Source organism: Chanodichthys erythropterus, chromosome 22 (assembly GCF_024489055.1).
Source record: "Chanodichthys erythropterus isolate Z2021 chromosome 22, ASM2448905v1, whole genome shotgun sequence".
NCBI lineage: Eukaryota > Metazoa > Chordata > Actinopteri > Cypriniformes > Xenocyprididae > Chanodichthys > Chanodichthys erythropterus.
Window position 1 is genome coordinate 36,544,782 of NC_090242.1, and position 23,950 is coordinate 36,568,731.

Consider the following 23,950-nt stretch of genomic DNA (forward strand, 5'->3'; position numbering starts at 1 on the left):
ATCGCTGCGTCTCAAATGGCTCACAGTTAATGGTTTAAACACGTCATCCTCACTCCTCCAGACCCTGAACAGATCGATCGTCAGATTCTGATCGTCTCATCTGAACACTGACTCATGAAGCCTCAATATCAGAGCAAGTGTCATTTACTGTAAAGAAAGATTCACACACTTTACAAGCAAAACATTTGACAAAAACTTAAAGTTTTTGGTCTTGTTTTCCAGTACAATTATCTAAACATTCTTAAATAAAGACATATATTTACTGGAGAAGCAAAATGACTGGATATTAAGTGATGTTTCTGAAAAAATTATCTAAATGAAGTGAGTTTTGCTTAAAATAAAAACAAAAAATTCATTTTTTTGACTCCATTGGTGGATATTTTTTCTTGTTTTAAGAAAAACATGTAATTTTGAGAATCTTTTTTTTTGTTTTGTAATGCATGTATGTTTTATATTGTGGAAAAATAAACTAAACTAAAAAAAAGCCTGATATTTGACCTTTGTCTCATCTGGTTCACTTGATGACAAATGAAAGACAGAAAATGATATTTCCATCATCACAGTTATTCAGATGCATGTAAGAACTGGAATGACTGAAAAATTCAGATTACGTACAGTCATAAAGCATGTTTATATATATATAGTGTGTGTGTGTGTGTGTGTGTGTGTGTGTGTCAGATTCACACCTGCAGGCAAAGTAAACCACTGACACAAATGAAAAACAAGAGCTCAGGAGAGACAGACAGACAGAGGAGTTGTGGGTAATTAGTCTGTAGTCTATAATCTACATGATTGACTTTCATTATTGCCTAATAAACCTGGCACTGTATAAAAGCCTCGACTGAATGCAGAAACGTCACTGTAAGTGTTTGTTTTGTTCATCTGTCAGTCGTTCTGGTGTACTCTCAAAACATCAACACAAAAACAGTGACGTGACGGGTCCTTTTTTATCCAAAGGCCTTAATATTAATAAAAAACAAAGATATGACATCCAAAGTATGTAAGGTAGTACAACTAGATCTCTTTTATTGAATCCAGAAGGTTTTAATTATATTTTGCTTCATATAAAGGTATTTTAAAGATTTTAAAGTGTCATTCGGTTTAACCGTCCAATACAGCCATTTCATTTGTGATTAAAATATCTTAAAATGTAATAAATGTATATATTTTTTTATTCTGGCATGATTTTATATCATCATATATCAACATAGTGCAAAATCATATTAAGATTATGTGTAGAAGTCATTTGTTATGAGAAAGAATGTCTGGAAAAATTAATTTCATTGATGTCATTCGGAGTAACTGATATAAAGGGACCATTTTGGATCAAGTCATGTGATTAAAATCATGTGACAGGATGTGACATCATTCAGACACCTGTAAAGGAGCACATGGTCGTGAAGCAAAGTAACTAAATTTGATGAACTCATGTTTTCTCTTGATCATATGCATGTGCCGAAACATCAGGTCATTCGGTGCAACCGCTATAAAACATGGAAAATGTTAAAACTTGTACTAAATATAAAATGTTTGATTGTCCTTTTGCATATCAGCCTGTTAGCGTTGATTGAAAATATCATCATTAGTGACAAATTTTGTAAAAAAATGACAAAATCAGTGTTAATTGATTATAAAAACCACATAATCTCATTGTTGACACTTAATAAAACTTCAAAGTTAAGTATATATATATTTTTACACTTTAAAAGCCTTATTCGTCCCGCGTACATCATTCATGGAACGTTTTTTCTGAACTATTTTAGTTGAACATTTGTCTAACGTTTCTTAAATGTTTCCACTTGTTTCAGAAGTAACGTTCACATAATGTTTGAAGAATGATACAATGTGTTTCCTTAATATTTGCATAAACAAGGTTTTTAAAGCATTGATTTTTTGAACATTCAGAAATAACGTTTAATAACTTAATGGGATATATTTTTGTTAGCTGGGTAAAATTCAGTAATTATCGATCTGACTGCACTGATGAGAGCAAAACTTGAGCTGAATCGATGTGAATAATGACACTTGTGTTTTTAGAGCGGCTTTACAGCTGAAATTGAATTTTGCATCATTGATCTGTTCATTAGAGCTGCTTTGAATCTGTACTGCATAAAGAGCTATAGACTTGACTTGTGTTGTTCATACAGACATCTGAAAGCCCATCATCCTCTCTGAACTGACCTGAACTCAATCTCAGTTCATTCATTTGCTAAAAGTTCAGAGTTTTTAGGGTGGAATAATGCGAAATATTCCAGTGAGCTGTCAATCATTACCTGAAACAGGTCACTGCGTTAAACATGACGCTGATGAAAAACAGATCAGATTTACACCTAAAAACTGAACTACAGCTCAACACACACACACACACACACACACACGCACACACACCCTTCAGCATTTATAATGCAGCAGAGAATCTCTGAGCGCTTCACTGCACATTGGGAAAACACTGCACTAATGACACACACACACACACACACACACACACACACACACACACACACACCTTGACCTGACTCAACACTCACTAAAGCAGACACAGAAATGATTGACATGAGAGTCACACCGTCAAAACACACGCAGATCATGAGAAAAACAGAATGAGCATCAAAATGGATTTAATCATTCATTTATAATCGTTGATGTTCTTCCTCAGTATTTTTGTTTTGTTTTCCATCACAAACTTTGATGTTTAAAACAAGAACAAACATCTGGCAACATCAGACGTGTTTTCATCATATAGAGGGAATATCATCACCGCCGTGTACACGAGTCTTGATAGACGCGAGATGACGATCTGTTCTCTGTTATCGACACACAGATCTTCATTGTGCGTTCCTTAATCAGGAAGTAGCAGATGGAAGACAGGAAGTGCTTCTCATTGTTCCGTGTCCAGAGGGGCCGTTTCTTATCCTTCCTCTCTCTGCGTGACGACAGCTGAAGGTGACCTTCAACACCACAGAAGCCTCAGACACGAGCTCGTGGAAATGAACGTGTCGGGGAGCGTCGCTAAACAAGAACAAACATCTGCCGACGGGTCAGAAATAAACTTCATTAAAGGGCTGACTCCATCAGCAGATTTCTGCTCTTTTTTGAAGCACAAACTAAGTAAGTGTTTCTTGATTTAAGATATTTGTACGGGAGAAACCCTGAGGAAGAACATGATTTTTTGCAGTTCTGGTTCAGGACACACGGTTCTCTGATGGAATTCCACAGAAGTCTGTAATTATTCATGTGGATTGAGAGAAAGCAGAGATCATCTGAAACACGACGATTCATGGCCTTCTTAGTGCTGGAATCTGGTGTAAATTAAGTTGAAGTACTAAAATAACTAAAACGAAATCACGTGTGAAATAAAAACTATCACTGATGCCTCGCAGAGTTTGTTTTGACACGTCACAAGGGCTTCACGGAGTGGGACACTTCAAAATCTGTGTGTTATACAGTGTACACTACAGTGCACGTTTTCATATCGTTATACAGTCATTAGTTTGTTGAGTAGATGCTGCATTAGCGGAGAACAGCAGTATGTTTTGAGGATGCTAACATTAGCAGTACCTCAAGCGGTTAAAACAATGTGACAAAAACACCAACTATTTAATGTCACGATTGTTACCATTCATTTGCATTAGTTTATATCCATTTGTTCGCCGTTATGCATTCATTATCCAGTGAAGCTGCACATTTAAACTGTATTCTCATCATGCAGCGACAGAAAAATCAGAAATGTATTCGATTTCAGCTTTTTTTTTTATATCGGCACTATAACACATATTTTGATAAGTTTTCTAAAATAAAGGCAAATAATGTGTGAAATTCTACATATAATAGACCCATGCTATGCCTTTGTGTGTAAAGATGATCATTTTTAAGAATGACTGTTTGGATTTATATGAAATAGTAACACTAATAAGAGTCCATTTGTAACATTAAATAAGGTTAATAAAAGTATTGTTCATTTTTAATTTCAACATTTTAACAAGTTATATTGGTTATAAAGCACTATGAATTAACATGAACGATCAATGTATAATTAATATATTAGTATTTTTTATATTTAAAACCTACAATAACATTTAGCCATTTTTTAAATTCAAAGAAACAAAATGTAACAGAGTTAAAACTGAACACAGCCTTTAATAATATTTTTTGCTCCTTTTGTATTTTACATTTACTTATTCTTTTACTTTTAATACTTAAGTATGTTTAATATCAAAAAAATACTTTTCGTACTTAGGTATAAAAATCACATACTTTAAAACTCAAGTAACATTCTAAACAGTGACTTTAACTTCTACCAAAGTCATATACTTTTACTCAAGTATGGTTTGAGTACTTTATACACCATGCATTCATATTTATTCATCTCCCGCCTGTCATTGGTCAGACAGACAGGAAGTCCCGCCCACATCTGCAGCGTTTGGGTGTCCTCGAACAGCCTCACAGCAGGAGAGATTCCCAGAGAATCTGAAAATGAAGCATCAGCGCGAGTGAAAAACGCTGAGTCTGTCGACATGAAATATTCAAACCTGCCGAGAGAGAAAGATTATACGAGAGGAGATCACTGTAAAACTAGAACAATAACTTCCTGTTGTCTGCAGGAAGCAGGTGTGTTCTGGAATTATTCCATCGCATTCCACAGTCACGGAGACATCACAGGAATCTGGTGTTGTCATGGAGACGAGAATTCCACACATCAGGATGACATCGAAGTGTTTAAACAATACAGATCGTTTCACTTTAATAAAACAGTTCGTGTTCCACATTCATCAATTTTGAGCTCAACAGAGCCGTGTTTTGTTCTCATCTGTGCAGTCAAAGCGATAATATTACTGCATGTTAATAACCGTGATAATCCATGATAACCACTGACACATTCCCAGGAAATGAAAGCATAATAAATATCAGACCTCATCAGGTTCCCTCAGAAACTATATTTTATCTGTTTTAGTCTTGTGAAGCGTCATCCGTCACTCGTTTCTTTATTGATTTCTGCATTAACACGCCACATTAAAGCCACTTAGAGCACTTCCTGTTCACTCATGTCAAGATCTGCCCCAACACACACATCAGGTGGTCTTAAAGACCTTCTTTATTCACGTTCCTGGTTATATTGCTATTTTAGGATTAGTGCTAAATGTCAGCGTTCTGTCGCGGTGGTTTTAAGAACCGTAACCAGTTTCTGACACTGTGAGAGGAACTTCTGTCACCTTTGATCCAGTAAAGGAAGAACAACAGGCTCAAATTTGCTGCTCAACCACAACAAAAGAGGAAACAGGATGTTTGATGTCAGAGACGGACGTGAGATCTGTTCTGCAGGACAAGCAGATTTTTGTCTCTAATCTTCTGCACTCAATTTTAGATCACTCGACTCCATTTTAACTGAGCTGCTCCTGAAGGGCCTTCAGAATTTAACACCACCTGCTCCGATGGAACCACGTGAAGTCACAGACAGTATCCGGTCGTGATCGTTTTTATGCATCATCAAGTTTACAGTGGGAGTCTATGGGGAAAGATGCAGCGCTTGTTTGTGTGCTAACGTCAGGACCAAATAACTTTGAACGAATGTTACCGTTTTTAACTTCGAGAGAACCTTGCCAGAACGTTCCCTGTTACTAGTGACTCATCTGGGTCTGTGTTTGCTTCTCCTCAGGAACTGGAGGAGAAGCAGGGAAATGTGGCGCTCTCACCTGTGCAGGTATGTCAGTGATGAAGTGACAGATTTATGAAGGATGTGATGTGCTGTCTGTCTCTCTGTGATTCACTGCGGCGTCGCGGTGAGTAATCTCACACCAGCTGAATCTCCTGTAGATGCTGAAACACTTCAGACCACCTGAAAGATCCACTGTAACGAAGGTTCTTTGTGTAATGGGAAGGAAGAGGACAGGAATCGGCTTTAGGGCTGCTGACAGTCTTTATTCTCACCAGAGAAAAAATATCCAACACATAAACAAAAAGACGGTGCAACGCACACTCAATAATTCCACATCCAAGGACGGGCTTCACTCCACGACACGAGCACAGCTCACTTAGTCCGACTGTCAGCAGTCCCTCTCTCTCTCCCACGCTCCTGCTTCTCCTGGCGTTTTATCCTGTCTCCACGCCAGTTACTGGAACGAGAAACAGGTGTTCGTGATTTACATTCAACCCGTTCAATCACCGCACATCCCCAGACACTCCCTCCTGCCGCAGACCCCGCTAAACCACGCCCCCCTCGCCACATACCCCCACCGCCCGACTCAGGCCGGGGAGCCGTCCGGCCTGCAGCCCCCCCCCCATTTCTGGAGAGGAAGTCGGCCACAGCCATCTGAACACCCGGCCTGTGGATCACTTTGAATTTAAAAGGCTGTAAAGCAAGATACCAACGAGTGATCCGCGCGTTGGTGTCCTTCATGCGGTGGAGCCACTGCAGAGGGGCATGGTCCGAACAGAGGGTGAATTCCCGCCCCAGGAGATAATAGCGGAGGGTGAGGACGGCCCACCTGATGGCTAAACACTCTTTCTCCACGGTGCTGTACTTAGCCTCTCTCTTAGAGAGCTTGCGGCTAATGTACAGCACCGGCCGCTCCTCACCCTCTATCTCCTGGGACAGGACCGCACCCAGCCCTCTGTCCGACGCGTCTGTCTGCAACAAAGGGGAGAGAGAAATCAGGGGAATGAAGTAACGGCCCGCCACATAAAGCAGCCTTCACCTGGGTGAAGGCCTGCTGGCACAGCTCCGTCCACTGGACCGTATCTGGTGCATCCTTTTTAGTCAGATCAGTCAACGGGCTGGTGAGGTCCGAATAATTAGGAACAAACCTTCTGTAATATCCCGCCAGCCCGAGGAACTGTCTTACCTCCTTTTTGGACTTGGGACGCGGACAGGTTGCAACCGCTGCTGTCTTATCAATTTGGGGACGCACCTGTCCATATCCCAAGTGGAAGCCCAGATACCTTACTTCCACGCGCCCAATTGCGCACTTCTTCGGGTTGGCCGTGAGCCCAGCCCCTCTCAGCGATCTCAGGACAGCCCTCAAATGCTGCATATGCCGCTGCCAATCATTACTAAAAATAATAATGTCATCCAGATAGGCAGCCGCATGCGCAGCATGGGGCCGTAAGATCTTGTCCATGAGTCGCTGAAAGGTAGCCGGTGCCCCGAACAGCCCGAACGGAAGGGTCACGAATTGGTGTAATCCAAACGGCGTCGTGAAAGCGGTCTTTTCTTTGGATAATGGAGACAAGGGGATCTGCCAATACCCTTTTGTTAAGTCCAGTGTCGAATAAAAGCGAGCTGTACCGAGCCGGTCAAGCAATTCGTCCACACGCGGCATTGGATACGCGTCGAATTTCGACACTGCATTCACCTTGCGATAATCCACACAGAACCGTACTGAGCCGTCTGTTTTGGGGACCAAAACTATCGGGCTCGCCAGTTACTGCTGGATTCCTCTATTACCCCCATTTCAAGCATTGCCTCTAATTCTGCCTGAACCACTTTTTTTTTGTGTTCAGGTAACCTATACGGCCGGCTGCGAATCACCACGCCCGGCTCTGTCTCGATGTGGTGCTGAATGAGGTCAGTACGGCCCGGTAGGGGAGAGAACACGTCGGCAAATTCAGCCTGTAATTTGGAAACATCAGTGAGCTGTGAGGGCGAAAGGTGATCTCCCCCGGGGCCAGAGCGAGGGATTGTTTTTTTACATTCGCCTCTGGCCCGAGATCATCCTCCCCGCTAATCACCGTCGCCAGCATCACTGATTCCGCCTCACTCCACTTTTTCAGGAGGTTGAGGTGATAAATTTGACGTGCCCCTCTCCTATCGGACCGTATTACTTCATAATCGAGATCACCAACTCGCCGTGTGACCTCAAATGGTCCTTGCCACTTCGCCAGTAATTTTTGAGCTTGATGTGGGGAGTAATACGAGCACTTTCTCTCCCGGTGCAAATTTACGCAGATTAGTTCCCCTGTTATACAACCGGCACTGTCTGTCCTGGGCTTGTAACAAATTCTCCATAGATAGCCGCCCCAAAGTGTGGAGTTTTGTTCTCAAGTCCAGCACATACTGAATTTCATTTTTTGATTGAGACGGTCCGTCCTCCCAAGATTCTCTTAGGACATCCAACACCCCGCGGGGGTGGCGCCCAAAGAGAAGCTCGAAGGGGAAAACCCCGTGGAGGCTTGCGGGACCTCTCGCACAGCGAACAACAGGGGTTCCAACCATTTATCCCAATTTTTGGCGTCTTCTTGAACGAACTTACGAATCATGGATTTAAGCGTGCGATTAAAACGTTCGACCAGCCCGTCCGTTTGTGGGTGAAAGACGCTGGTTCGAATCGAGTTAATGCCCAACAATTCGTACAGTTCGCGTAGCGTACGTGACATAAACGCCGTGCCTTGATCAGTGAGGATTTCTTTCGGAATCCCCACTCGGGAGATTAAACTGAAGAGGGCGTCCGCAACACTCTTAGCGGAAATGTTGCGGAGAGCCACTGCTTCTGGATATCGTGTTGCATAATCCACAATGACCAATGCAAAACGATGCCCTCTCGCTGATCGCTCTAATGGCCCGATGAGGTCCATGCCAATTCGTTCGAAGGGGACCTGCATTAATGGAAGGGGGCGCAAAGGCGCTTTTGGAGTGGCCGGAGGATTTACCAGCTGACATTCACGACAAGACGCGCACCACCTGCGCACGTTCTCGTGAATGCCCGGCCAAAAAATCGGGTCATGAGGCGATTTAGTGTCGCTGTTTGTCCTAAGTGTCCAGCCATTGGGTTGGAGTGAGCCGCATGGAAAAGCATTTCCCTGCGGCTCTTTGGTACTAACAACTGGGTTGTATCTTCCTTTGATTGAGTGTCTTGGGTCACTCGATACAACCTATCTTTAATAATCGCAAAATAGGGATAAGTTAGTGGTCGTCCAGGCTGGAGAGGCTGACCGTCAATCGTACTGACCCTCTCAAACGCATTTTTCAGCGTCTCATCGTGAGACTGCTCCAGGGGAAAATCATCACGGTCCGAGAGAATCAGTCTCCCGATCCCGCTCGGTTCCCCTGAGGCAGTCACCACTGGTCCCCGGTCAGTCTCCCCCGCCTGCACTCGCACTTCCCTTCCCCGCGTACACTTACTCCAAGAGGCACCCGAGCATAAATGCCCCAATAATTTATTAAATGCGGGCCAATTCGTCCCCAAAATTAACGGGTGCCGGAGGTGCGGATTAACTGCCACCTCCACACTATGCTTTTGACCCCTAAATAGAATCCCGACTGACACCAACGGATAACTCGCGATATCCCCGCCTGCATGGCGGCGGCTTCCGTCTTCCTTCCCGGGTTTCGGCACCAGTGTAACGAAGGTTCTTTGTGTAATGGGAAGGAAGAGGACAGGAATCGGCTTTAGGGCTGCTGACAGTCTTTATTCTCACCAGAGAAAAAATATCCAACACATAAACAAAAAGACGGTGCAACGCACACTCAATAATTCCACATCCAAGGACGGGCTTCACTCCACGACACGAGCACAGCTCACTTAGTCCGACTGTCAGCAGTCCCTCTCTCTCTCCCACGCTCCTGCTTCTCCTGGCGTTTTATCCTGTCTCCACGCCAGTTACTGGAACGAGAAACAGGTGTTCGTGATTTACATTCAACCCGTTCAATCACCGCACATCCCCAGACACTCCCTCCTGCCGCAGACCCCGCTAAACCACGCCCCCCTCGCCACATCCACAAATGATGTTTTTGTGTTAACGTTTGGCAAACATTATTAAAGACCAGATAACTTTGAACAAACGTTCTATTAACGTTACTGGAACTTTGTTCATTGCCAGAATGTTCCCTGCTCCCTGCACATGGCAGACGGATAATAAGAGAGATGAAGAACAGATAGAACGAACAGACACACAGTGTGAGTCTTAAACGAGACCGAGAGAGAGATAAATGAAAATCAGCATTATAGAGATGTGTCTGTTCCTGCCCAGCCGAGCTGAACATGTCCGGGTCACTTACGCAACTCACCGGAGAGAAAGACACGCTTTATCCGCCCCGGACTTACTGTGTGTGCGAACGAGTCTTTGCTGGAAAACCCTTGAGGAACTCAGAAATACACATGTACTGGATTCAGACATCTGTCAATGACAAAGAGCAAACACAGAGAAAGAGTCACGCAGGTCATGTGATACAGGCCTTCTCCTTCCACTAGTACAGGCTCCCTTAAATTAATACTTAAATAAATAATTTTTTATTATTTTTTTTTTTTTTTATTTTAATGATTCGCTGAAAAGCTAATAACTAATGCAATCATAAAATGTAAAAACTTTAAATAAATAAATAATTGCAAAATAAAACCATCAAAATAAAACACTTAAAAAATATGAAATATGATATAATTGTAAAATCAAAACAAATAAAATTATTTAAAAAGCAAAAAAACAACAAACTAAAATATTTAAAATATTTAACAATGTAAAATTAGAATATTTTTTTTAAATAGAAACCAGCAAAATGAAACTTATTAAATAATATGAAATATTTTATAATGTAAAATGAGTAAAAATTATTTCAAAATAAAAAACATAAAAATAAAACCCATTAAAAAAATACAAAATATTTTATAACTTCACATTTATAACTTCAATATTAAAAAATACATATTTTTTTTAATGATTCGCTGAAAAGCTAATAACTAATGCAATCATAAAATGTAAAAACTTTAAATAAATAAATAATTGCAAAATAAAATCATCAAAATAAAACTTAAATATGAAATATTTTATAATTGTAAAATCAAAACAAATAAAATAATTTAAAAGTAAAAAAAACAGCAAACTAAAACACATAAAAAATATGAAATATTTTATAATGTAAAATTAGAATTTCTTTTAAAAATAGAAACCAGCAAAATGTAACTTATTAAAATAATATGAAATATTTTATTATGTAAAATGAGTAAAAATTATTTAAAAATAAAAAACATAAAAATAAAACCCATTAAAAAAAAACAAAATATTTTATAACTTCAAATTCAAATAAATAAATAATTTTAAAATAAAACCCATCAAAATAAAACAATTTTTAACATAAAATTAGAATGAATAAATGATTTTTAAAAACCCAGCAAAATAAAACACTAATTAAAAAATGAAATATTTTATCATGTAAAATTAAATAAAAAATTAAAACCCAGCACAATAAAACACAGTTATTGTAGCATGTAAAATTACAATTAATAAATATCTTTAAAATAAAAAATGAAATAAAGTTCTGGTAACACTTTACACTAAGATTTCATTAGTTAATATTAGTTAACTACTATAATTAACCTGAATTAAGAATGAACAATTTCTACAGCATTTATTAATCTAAATAATTGCTAATTTCAACATTTACTGATACATTATTAAAATTAAAAGTTGTATTTGTTAACGTTAGTTAATGCACTGTGAGCTAACATGAACAATGAACGACTGTATTTTTTTAATTAACTAACATTAACAAAGATTAATAAATACTGTAACAAATGTTTTGTTCATTGTTAGTTTATACATTAACTGATGTTAACAAATGAAACATTACTGTAAAGTGAAACATTACTTTACCAAAGTTCTTACTAAAAAAAGATTCAATATTTTATTTGTTTACTTGCATGGCGGCATGTGAATGTGTTGATAAATCATTGAAATATTAGCAATTAAAACGACTGTTGGACTGTTGGTCTATGTAAACGAACAGCATTCAGCATCATTAGTGTCGAGGTAACAATAGTTAAACCGTTATGACCCAAAACCAGACAGGGCTTCCTTCAGACCCACTAATTGATTAGATATCCAGTCTACAAGATACAATAATGATGTCACATCCTGTCTTTGACTCATGTCAAATGAGGGATCATGACATTTATCGCCTCAGAACAGCTAATGACCACAGAAACGGATGCATGATGGGAGAAGGGTGTAGAATAAGCGCAAGATTCTATGACCCGCTCCGGTTTCTCTTCCTGTTATTTAAAGCAACACATAGGCTGACATCACTTCCTTCCTACTCACAATTAGCTGCTTAAGCTTCACTTCCGTCTATCGTGAAAAAGCGTGCATGCAGTCAGAGATCCTGTTAGAATGGCACCTTGAGGAAGCTTTACAGCCGCTCAGTTAGATGTTGCCATAAGTGCCATTATGGAAAAGGAAGTATAATGGAGAGAATATTGATTGATAAGACCTTCATTGGGAAAGTGTGTAAAATAAAAAATTAAGTCACTGTATTGTCATTATAATATACTTGAGTTATGCTTAGAAAGGATGATTTTACATGCCAGATTTGACAGTGTAGAATCACTTTTGCTGCCATTAAACTCAAGCAGCATGAAAGCACATCTGATGATCACTGATCACACTAGCTTCTTGTGGCCCTGTATTTAGTTTCAAATGGCTACTATTTAGTGCATGCTGGTCATTGATTGGTCAACAACGGTCTTTTTTGCAGTTAATTTTCTCAAGAGAACAGAGGGAAAGTTGATTAATGGTCCTCCGGAGAGTTCTCAGGGTAAAGTCACTGACTCATGGTTTTCTGATATACCTCTCTGATTGGGCGGAACTGGGACATCTGATACTCTTCAACGGCTCTGTCTTCCTGGAACAGTTACAGGAAAGCGGTTCAGACCTCCACCCCCCCCCCTCGGTCCCGCATAGATCTGCTCAAAAAAACAACAGAGCATTCTTCGGTTGTCTTGCATCTGATAGCGCAGCAGCCTCTGGCTACAACCGCGGGAATGCTGGGAAACAGAGCCGAGCCACAGCGGCGTTCACAAACCCGCTGCAGATGAGAGCACAGACCTATGGAAGCTTGTCTATGCCATGGAATAACTAAATAAAAAAAGGTAACTTTTCTCTCACAGTTTATATCTCACAATTCAGACTTTATTCTTACAATTCTGAGAAAAAAGTCAGAACTGTGAGATATAGACTCACAACAAGTATAAAAGTCAGAATTGTGATATATAAATTCAGAATAATGAGATAGTCAATTGTTAGATATAAATTTATAACAAAAAGTCAGAACTGTGAGATATAAACTCACAACTATGAGTAAAAAAGTCAGAATTGTGAGAAACAACTACAAGTAAAAAGTCAGAAGAGATATACTCATGACTGCAAGTAAAAGTCAGATCTGTGATGTATAAACTCAATGAGTAAAAAAGGTCAGAATTGAAATATAAACTCACAACTACAAGTAAAAAAAGTCAGATCTGTGAGATATAAACTCACAACTACAACATAAGATTTGTGAGATATAAACTCACAACTACGAGTAAAAAAGCCAAAATTTTGAGATATAAATTCAGAGCTACGAAAAGTCAGAAATGTGAGATATAAACTAAGAACTACAAGTAAAAACGTCAAAATTGAGATATAAACTCCAAATACAACATAAGTCAGGTTTGTGAGATATAAACTCAAAACTACAAGTAAAAAAAAAAGTCAGAATTTTGAGATATAAACCCACAACTACAACATAAGTAAGATTTGTGAGATATAAACTCAGAACTACAAGTAAAAAACAAGTAAAAACGTCAAACGTTTGAGATATAAACTCACAACTACGAGTAAAAAAGCCAAAATTGAGATATAAATTCAGAATTACGAAAAGTCAGAAATGTGAGATATAAACTAAGAACTACAAGTAAAAACGTCAAAATTGAGATATAAACTCACAAATACAACATAAGTCAGATCTGTGAGATATAAACTCACAAATACAACATAAGTCAGGTTTGTGAGATATAAACTCAGAACTACAAGTAAAAAAACAAGTAAAAACGTCAAACGTTTGAGATATAAACTCACAACTACGAGTAAAAAAGCCAAAATTTTGAGATATAAATTCAGAACTATGAAAAGTCAGAAATGTGAGATATAAACTAAGAACTACAAGTAAAAACGTCAAAATTGAGATATAAACTTACAAATACAACATAAGTCAGGTTTGTGAGATATAAACTCAAAACTACAAGTAAAAAAGTCAGAATTTTGAGACAAACTCACAATGAGTAAAAAAGTCAGAAAGGTAAGATATAAACTAAAAACTGTGAAATAAAGTCAATTGTGAGATATAAACTCACAACTATGCTTAAAAATTCAGAACTGCAGATATAAACTCACAACTACAATAAAAAAAAATCAGAATTGTGAGAAAATAGTTTTTGAAAAAAAATCAAAATTGTGAGATGTATACTCAGAATTCTGAGAATAACAGTCAGAAATGTAAGCTAAAAAGTGATTACCTTATTTTTATTCTATGGCAAAAAACAAAACAAAATTGCAAGATATAAACTCAGTTGTGAGATATAAACTTCAATCGTGAATAAAGAAAATCAGAACTGCAAGATATAAACTTGCAATTGCGAGTAACAGAGTTAGAATTGTAAGACAAAAGTCACAATTACCTTTTTCATTTCTTTTATTCTGTGGTGGAAACAAGCTTCCATACCAACCTGATTGAGTGTTGTTGTGTTGGACTCGAGTTAAACCCCTCCTAAACCACAGAAACATTCACCGGATCCTCTATAAATAACCAGCCGATTCACCAACAAACCAACACACTTCCTCTCTGAAAGCGTTCAGCATTCATCTCACTCTCCAGGATTTTACGAGGTATCAGAGTTGTAAAACATGACTAAAAGGGTTGTTTGTTTAAAGCTGCTCAGACGTCTCAGGCTTTCACAGCCACCTGCAGAACATAAATCAGGGCCGACGTCCTGAAACCTCCCCAGTGTGTGGTTTGGATTCGGGGCTCACTGGATGGGGACTGGGTTACACCTGAAGGTACCTAAATGCATTGATACAAGGGGGATAAAACGAGGATATTCATGACTAAAATCAGCCTTGATATGTAGCTGTGAAGGGTTCCAAATATAAAGTGTGCCAAATGAGTCTGGCATGGGAACGGATGGAAGATAAGATCCATCGGCCTCCCACTACCACGCTGCAGGAATGCACCAGGTGTGGAGCTTCTGGATGGGGATATGAAGAGATTTATGTAGGGTGGCCATTTCTATAACACCAAAAATGAGGACAAGTTGCAGGATTTAATAAAACTAAAATAATACGCTTTTGCTTCATCCCGCTCCTTTTCAGACACATGTAATGAATTGATGATTATTTATAGATATTGTTTATTTTTTATGTGGTAACACAATTGTTGTATTTCATATGTTATTTTTATTAGATTTTTATTGGCTGTTGTTTGAAATAAAATAAATAAAGAAATAAAGAAAGAAAGATATAAACTCACAACTACAACAAAAAACTAAGAGCTAGAAGTAAAAAAAAGTCAGAATTGTGAGATATAAACTCAGAATTAGTAAAAAAAGATCAGAGAATTGAGATATAACTACAAGTAAAATAGTCAGAATTGTGAGGTATTAACTAAGAACTACAAGTAAAAAAAGTCAGAATTGTGAGATATAAACCCACAACTATGACAAAAAGTCAGAATTGTGATATATAAACTAAGAACTACAAGTAAAAAACGTCAAAATTGTGAGATATAAACTCACAATTACAAGTAAAAAAGTCAGGATTGTGAGTTATAAATTCAGAATAATGAGATAAAGTCAATTGTGAGACAAACTCACAACTACAAGTAAAAAAGTCAGAACTGAGATATAAACTCACAATGAGTAAAAAAGATCAGAATTGAGATATAACTACAAGTAAAATAGTCAGAATTGTGAGATATAAACTAAGAACTACAAGTATAAACATCAAAATTGAGATTTCTATGATAAAAAAGTCAGAATTGTGAGATATAAACCAACAACTATGACAAAATAGTCAGAATTGTGAGATATAAACTAAGAACTACAAGTAAAAACGTCAAAATTGTGAGATATAAACTCACAACCACGAGTAAAAAAGCCAGAATTGTGAGTTATAAATTCAGAATAATTAAAAATAGTCAATTGTAAGACAAACTCACAACTACAAGTAAAAAAAGTCAGAACTGAGATATAAACTCACAATGAGTAAAAAGGTCAGAATTGAGATAAAACTACAAGTAAAATGGTCCGAATTGTGATATAAACAAAGAACTACAAGTAAAAACGTCTAAATCGAGATATAAGCTCACAACTACAAGTAAAAAAGACAGAATTCTGAGATATACTGTAAACTCACAACTACAAGTAAAAAAGTCAGAACTGTGAGATATAACCCCACAGCTATAACAAAAAAAGTCAGAATTGTGAGATATAACCTAAGAACTACAAGTAAAAACATCAACATTTTGCGAAATCAGCCTTGATATGTAGCTGTGAAGGGTTCCAAATATAAAGTGTGCCAAATGAGTCTGGCATGGGAACGGATGGAAGATAAGATCCATCGGCCTCCCACTGCCACGCTGCAGGAATGCACCAGGTGTGGAGCTTCTGGATGGTGATATGAAGAGGTTTATGTAGGGTGGCCATTTCTATAACACCAAAAATGAGGACAGGTTGCAGGATTTAATAAAACAGAGCGACTGATTTTCTTGAAAATGTTATTTTAGTTGCAAAAGTTGCATTGTGAAATGCCTCAGAACTCATCAGCACCAAAAAGTGCTCTATTCACTCGCTCTACTGCTGGACGTCTGTCTACACTTTACAGAATAAGGGTTGAATAGATAAACTCACATATTCACACTGCGTCCAGCGAGTGAAGGGCATTTACTTCCAGCTCAGCAGTGGCGGGTCGGTCTCTGGCACATTGAGCTAACGACCTTCAGTCTGACCGCGCTGGAAAAGGAAGAAAGCAGAAACAGAGCCGGAAATTGGACATGCAACATTGAAAAGAAAGAATGGGAGCGAGAAGGAAAGAATGTGTTTGGACCTCCTGTCTTTGTTGCCTAAAGCTGAGGTTTTCAAAGGAACTCGGTCACATTTAGACCCAAAACCCTCCTTTGAGCCCGACACTAACGCCTCTGATCCAACCGTCCATTCAGGAGGAATTCCTAAATGAAAATGCTCCGGCTGGGGCCTTTAGTTCATGAAAGCATTCAGACACACAGACGGCACTGTGTCTTTTTTTCTGCTGCTTCCTGTAACGACACACAAACAAATCAGAACGAATCATGATGACAAACCTTCAGGCCATTTGTTCGTTTTTGTAGAACGTCCTTCACTAAAACTAACAATGCCATAGCAACCACTCTGGACACCACAGCAAATGCATAGTAATGCCCTGGTAACCATGCAGAACGCCCTAGCAACCACATGACAATGCTCAAAAATTAATTGCTGAAATATATCTAATTTCCAGATGCATCCTCATCACTTGCGTGTAAACACTGTGTAATAGTGTGCACACGTGTGTGTTTGTTTGGCAAAACCTTCTGGCATGTCTACTGCTCCTCCCCCTGGGTTATTACTCTCTCCTGACAGTGACCTCTAGGCTAAAGGTCATGGCGGCGCTGCCCTTGGCGTGTTCAGATGTGGGTCATCTGTGACCTCTTTCTGATCCGTGCTGACCTCAGAGCGCAGTGTGTTCACTGCACTTTAACAGATGATCGGCGGTCAGATCACATGACGCTGTTACCAGTGTTGAGGAATGTGACTCTTAAAAGCAACTCATTACACTGTGTTTCTAAAAAGGTTCTAAAATTAATGAGTGTTTTAAAAAGGTTTGAAAAAGTAACTGCATGTTTCTAAAAAATAAGTTCTAAAATTTAATTGCGTCTCTAAAAAGACGCAATTAAATTGCATTTTTAAAAAGGTTCTATAAAGTAACTGTTTTTTCTAAAAAGGCTCTAAAAATAATTGTGTTTCTAAAAAGCTTCTAAGTCGTGAGGGTTTCTAAAAAAATTCTAAAAAGTAACAGTTTTTAAAAAGGTTCTAAGAAGTAATGAGTTTCTAAAAATTAATGAGTTTCAAAAAGGTTCTAAAAAGAAATAAGTGTTTCTAAAAAGTAATGAGTGTTTCGAAAAGGTTCTAAAAAGTAACTGTTTTTAAAAAGGTTTGAAAAAGTAACTGCATGTTTCTAAAAAAAAGTTCTATAATTGAATTGCATCTCTAAAAAGGGTCTAAAAAATAAATGCATGTTTCTAAAGTACTACAAATTTATGAGTTTATAAAAAGGTTCTATAAAGTAACTGTTTTTCTAAAAAAGGTTCTAAAAATAATTGTGTTTCTAAAAAGATTCCAATAAGTAGTGAGGGTTTCTAAACAAATTCTAAAATGTAAATGAGTTTTTAAAAAGGTTCTAAAAATTAATGAGTGTTTCTAAAAATTAATGAGTTTCAAAAAGGTTCTAAAAAGTAATGAGTGTTTCTAAAAAAAAAGTCCAAAAATTAATGACCGTTTCTAAAAGCTTCTAAAAATTAATGAGTGTTTCTAAAAAGGTTATAAAAAGTAATGAGTGTTTCTAAAAAGGTTCTAAAATTTAAATATAGCTGCAAGCAGCGATGGTGGGCCCAAGCCCGGTTTCAGGGCAACTGTACACAGCGGGCAATAGGCATTTAAAGGGGGTAAACATAAAAAGATATTATACAAGTTATTTAAATACACCACATTTACTGCAGCAGCTGGTGCCCATTTGATCACAAACCACAACAACCACATCCATAAGATTTTGATGAATTTAGATGAATTTCATGTCATAGAATGTCATAAGTCAATTTCAAATGAGTGCAGAATATCATTCTCATCTGTCATGTCTATGTTTTTCTCAGACAACCTCCATAAAGATTCCAGAGCAAAATATATACTGTTATTTGCTCAAACTCCACAGTGCTCTGAGAAATCTAATCCAGTCTAATGTGAATGTCTGTGATTGCTGATGTTGTATAATCCTAACACTTCTCTTCATGTGTTTTTAGACCTCCCTGAACTATCGTTTGTGCACCAATCTTATGCACCAAAAGCATGCTTTCATTTAATTTCAATATGTGTGGTATAAGATGAAAAAAATAAATAAAAATTAATTAATAGAGCCAAATCACAGAACCTGCAAAGACCTGCAAATTTTAATATCAGCCTCAGGTAAGTAGTAAGATACATGTCTAGATTTTTCTGCTCACTTATTTATTTTAAACAGCCACTTTTATAAAATCAAGTGAAATTTACTTAAATAGTGATTTTTAATACATTTGAATTATATCAATAAATAATTAATTTAAAGACATGCATTGTACATAATGTTTGCAAACACAGCACATGACTCTCTATAACGCCCATGTCGAGAAAACACACTCTCTCCTTTGTAAAAACAAAACAAAACAAAGATTTAAGTCTTGTATGTTGTAACTCAAATGGTATCTGAAAAGTAGTCCTGTCCAAATAGTGATATAATGTCATGGTTCAATTTCAAACGAGTGTGAAGTTATCATTTGTAGTTCAATATTTCTATAAGTTAGTTCATCAAAAAATGGGTAAACACACACTCACTCACACACACACACACACACACACACACACACACACACACACACACACACACACACACACACACAGGTTTATACTTCTGTCTTGGTGAGGACATTGCATAGACTTCCATTGATTTTAAATCGGGTCAATGATATTTTCTATCACCTAACCCAATCCGTAGTCCTAAACCAACCCATCACAGAAACATGTAACCATCACTAGATTTAAATAAAAACATATTTTGGCTGATTTATAAGCCTTTTAAAATAGTGAGGACCAGTCCAATGTCCTCACTAGTGGGTTGTGAAAGTATTCCACAATATAAGTGAGGACATTTGGTCCTCACAAGTATAGTCAAAACAAGTACAGAGAGAGACACAGACAGAGACCCTCACACACACACTCTCTCTCACACACACACACACACAAGAGTCAGACTGAGGGAGTAAGGAGGGAGTGAGGGGTGAGGGGGAGGTGGAGGGGGGGGGGGTACCACAAAGAGGGTGAAAAAAATTCACATTCAAACCAAAATATCGGACTTTCTGTTGGTCAGAGCTAATGACTTTAAATTAGAAAGTTGTCCGGCTTAATGAGATCAATGTGTGTCCCGAGTTTGGTGACGGTAGGTTAAACTAACCCCGTTTACCTTTTCTCGCCATAAATTTGTTGCCTCGCCACGGCCAAACCATTTGAGATATCAAAAATCTTCTCGCAATTTTACATCCTCAATGTCTTGACTTCATTCTTTGGTGGTGATCGGATTAATCGCCTAGGAGGAGTATATCAAATTCCAGAGCGTGCGTTTTTCAAACAACCCGTAATAGCTGACTTCCTGTTGAGCTGGCGGATAACTTAGAGCATGAAAGTTGTTCAGCCCAATGTGTGCCGAGTTTCATACAAATACATGCTAGCATGTTTGATATATGGACCAAGTTTTCAGACACCATTCAAGGGGGCGCTGTCGAGCCCCCCTGCCACGCCCGGGTCCCATCCTTTGCGGCATCCTAATGGCCGCAGATTCCAATGTGTGTGCCAATTTTCAAGAGTTTTTGAGCACGTTAAGGCCCCCAAAAAGCCCCGGATGACGGAAAAAAAAGAATTCTGCAAAAGGGCCCTTCGCCATTACATTGGCTTGGGCCCTAATAAATGCTTCTAAAAAAATCTAAAAAGTAACTAAGTTTGTAAAAAGGTTCAAAAAAGTAACTGCATGTTTCTAAAAAAAGTTCTAAAATTTGATTGTGTTTCTAAAAGGTTCTAAAAAATGAGCGTTTCTAAAAAAATTACAAAAAGTAACTGAGTTTGTAAAAAGGTTTGAAAAAGTAACTGCATGTTTCTAAAAAAAAGTTCTAAAATTTAATTGTGTTTCTAAAAAGGTTCTAAAAAAATAAATGCATGTTTTTAAAAAAGTACTAAATATTAATGCATTTCTAAAAAGGTTCTATAAAATAACGGAGTTTGTAAAAAGGTTCTAAAAAGTAAATGACTGTTTAAAGTAGTTTTTCCTTCATAAAAACTAATGACTTATTCTTACGTTTCATGAAAAATATGTTACATTCTTTTGTATGTACCGTACTTGTAGATTGCATTAATAGAAATTACATTTACCTGGAAAATTATATCTGTCTAAACTGAAAATACTGAAATAAAATGACTGGGACTGTGAAATAAAACAACACAATGATATTTATATTGCACTGTCCTCATTATTGCAGTTGCACAACAGCAAACATATATATGTACACATTCATGAACACATGACTCTTAAAAAGGCAGTTCTTAATGAATCTTTCAAAAAGACTGATAAGGTTACCAAAAATACTCACTAATCTGTTAGAGAGGTTATCAAATAAACATCTGACTCACTGACTGACTGGATATGCAATATATAAAATACACAATTGGCAAATATAGCAAATAAAGCAAAATGCTCTCTTTCAAACACATTATTAATATGCGGTACTAATGTGTAGTACATTCTGTCTGTGGTGTATTTCTACCTGAATGTGACTAAGGTCATGTGACCTTAGTCCAAACCGCCAATTCACAAGCAATATAAGGATCTCTAGCACCACTGTGTGGTTATTGTAGCATAAACTTTCCAACCCCAATACGCATCATTTTAATCAGAAAGTCATGATGTTAATATTTATATCTTCATGCCTTCTATTCACATTCTAGATTTGAGCTGTGTGATAATATAGTTATGTTTTGTGATGATATAAACAATTATGCAGTAGAGATTTGCAACATAGATGTGACGCATACTAATAGCAAACCTTTTCGGGTTAATCTCTAAAAATACTCATTCCTCATCATGTCAGGGGTCATTTGGCCTGAACCCAAACACCAAAACACTCACACCCCATTAAACACTGACTGACACACACTATTCACACACTCACTGCTATGTAGGGCAGGTTAAAGTGTCACGGGTTGTGCTGTGTATCAGGGCATGACGGTCGATCTTAATTAAATTCCTGAATATAGTGTATTTAAGGATCTCTTAACCAGATAAACAGATAAACTCTGCCAAATATGGGTTGCACTCATGTGTTTAGTCCCATCAAATCCTCTGGAAAATCTCACTAAATGGTTGGTTTAGCATGTATTTGTCCATTCTTGCTGTGAAAAGTGAAAGTCAGTTATGAAATAAAATGTGAATTCCTCTCAATTGTGCTGTTTATCGCACCAGTAAACAAACTATTAAAGGATTAGTTCACTTTCAAAAAAATTTTCCTGATAATTTACTCACCCCCATGTCATCCAAAATGTTCATGTCTTTCTTTCTTCAGTTGAACAGAAATGAAGGTTTTTGATGAAAACATTCCAGGATTTTTCTCCTTATGGTGGACTTCACTGGGGTTCAACGGGGTGAAGGTCAAAATTACAGTTTCAGTGCAGCTTCAAAGAGCTTTAAACGATACAAGATGAGGAATAAGAGTCTGATCTAGAGAAATCATCACTCATTTTTGAAAAATATACAACTGTATATGCTTTATCTACACAAATGATCACCTTGCATGTACTTCCGCTTTCTGTATTCTTCAAAAAGCTTACGCTGTATGTCCTACGCCTTTCCTATTCTACTTACGGAAAAAAATGAAACTGGCGTTGGGTTCGTTCCGTAAGTAGAATACGGAAAGCGGAAGCACGTGCCCGCCGATTATTTGTGTTTATAAAGTATATACATTTGTATTTTTTTTCGAAAATGAGCGATGTTTCTCTAGATAAGATTCCTCATCTTGTATTGTTTAAAGCTCTTTGAAGCTGCACTGAAACTGTAATTTTGACCTTCAACCATCTGCAGTCCAGTGAAGTCCACTATAAGGAGAAAAATCCTGGAATGTTTTCATCAAAAACCTTCATTTCATTTCGACTGAAGAAAGAAAGACATGAACATCTTGGATGACATGGGGGTGAGTAAATTATCAGGAAAATTTTATTTGAAAGTGAACTAATCCTTTAAAGACCGCCCTTCAGCCCAGAGAAGTGTTGCAAAGTTCGCGGTTTTCCCGCGGAATTGGGCTACGGTTGCCGCGGTTTCATTCAACCCCAAATAACATGATATTTATCCCCCAGAATGCAAATTTTACCAGAGGAACCAAGTCAGAAACGCGAATTTTACCCCCGGGAACTCGATTTATACAGGAGGACCCCCTGAAACGCGATTGGGCTAGTTTTGAGTAGCAATCAGGCGGGTTTTGTTGACAAAACTTGGCGACCCTGGTCCAGAGCAACAGCGCTTCTCAAATTCACTCATCTCTAAGTTAGACTAACATCATTACTTGGAATCATTCTGTTTATCTGGTTAATTAACTTCTTATGTGACTCACTGTCAGAAATATTCCTCATATTTCACTATTTTCTGTCACGTGTTTCACATCATTATCCATAATTTCTCAAAGTTTGAGGTATTCAACACAAGATTACTTTGGCCACAATGATAAACCTTTTCAGATTTATCACAAAATTAACCAGATATAGCCTACATACACTTCAGTCTTTGGCGCGTGCTCATGGAGAATCCCGCTCTTTCTGTTTCCGCTTGACAATGGCGCCATCTTGAGGAATATCGCGAGAACTCTCACTCGAACTCCTTCTGTTATGCCTCGTTTGTGCAGCAGGTGTCGCTATGAGAAAAACCAGGAAATGCAGCATCTCGGACAGCATCTTAAGTTTGCAGTTGAGGAAAAGAGTTCTTATTTAGCCACTACAAGAAGAAACCTTTCCAACATCTGTCATACTTTATGTTATACATCATCCCAGCTAACAAATATAAGGGAACAGTGATTTGCAATGTTTCTAAAACGTTAAAATGTAGTTTTCTAGTCGCGTTTAGACCAACATCATCACAGTCCGAAAATGTTATCAGAACGTTTTCTCTCAACGTCATGAATGCAAATCACATATGTTATAAGAACGTTCTATGAATGTTATTTAAAGAATGTTTTATCTGGGATGTACCGTAGTATTTGCAAGAATATCATGTCTAAAATGTATTATCAAGGTCGTGTTTGGTGCTGTTTTGCTCTGAAATAATAAGTTAAAAACTAAATGTTCGATCAAAACAGTAGTTA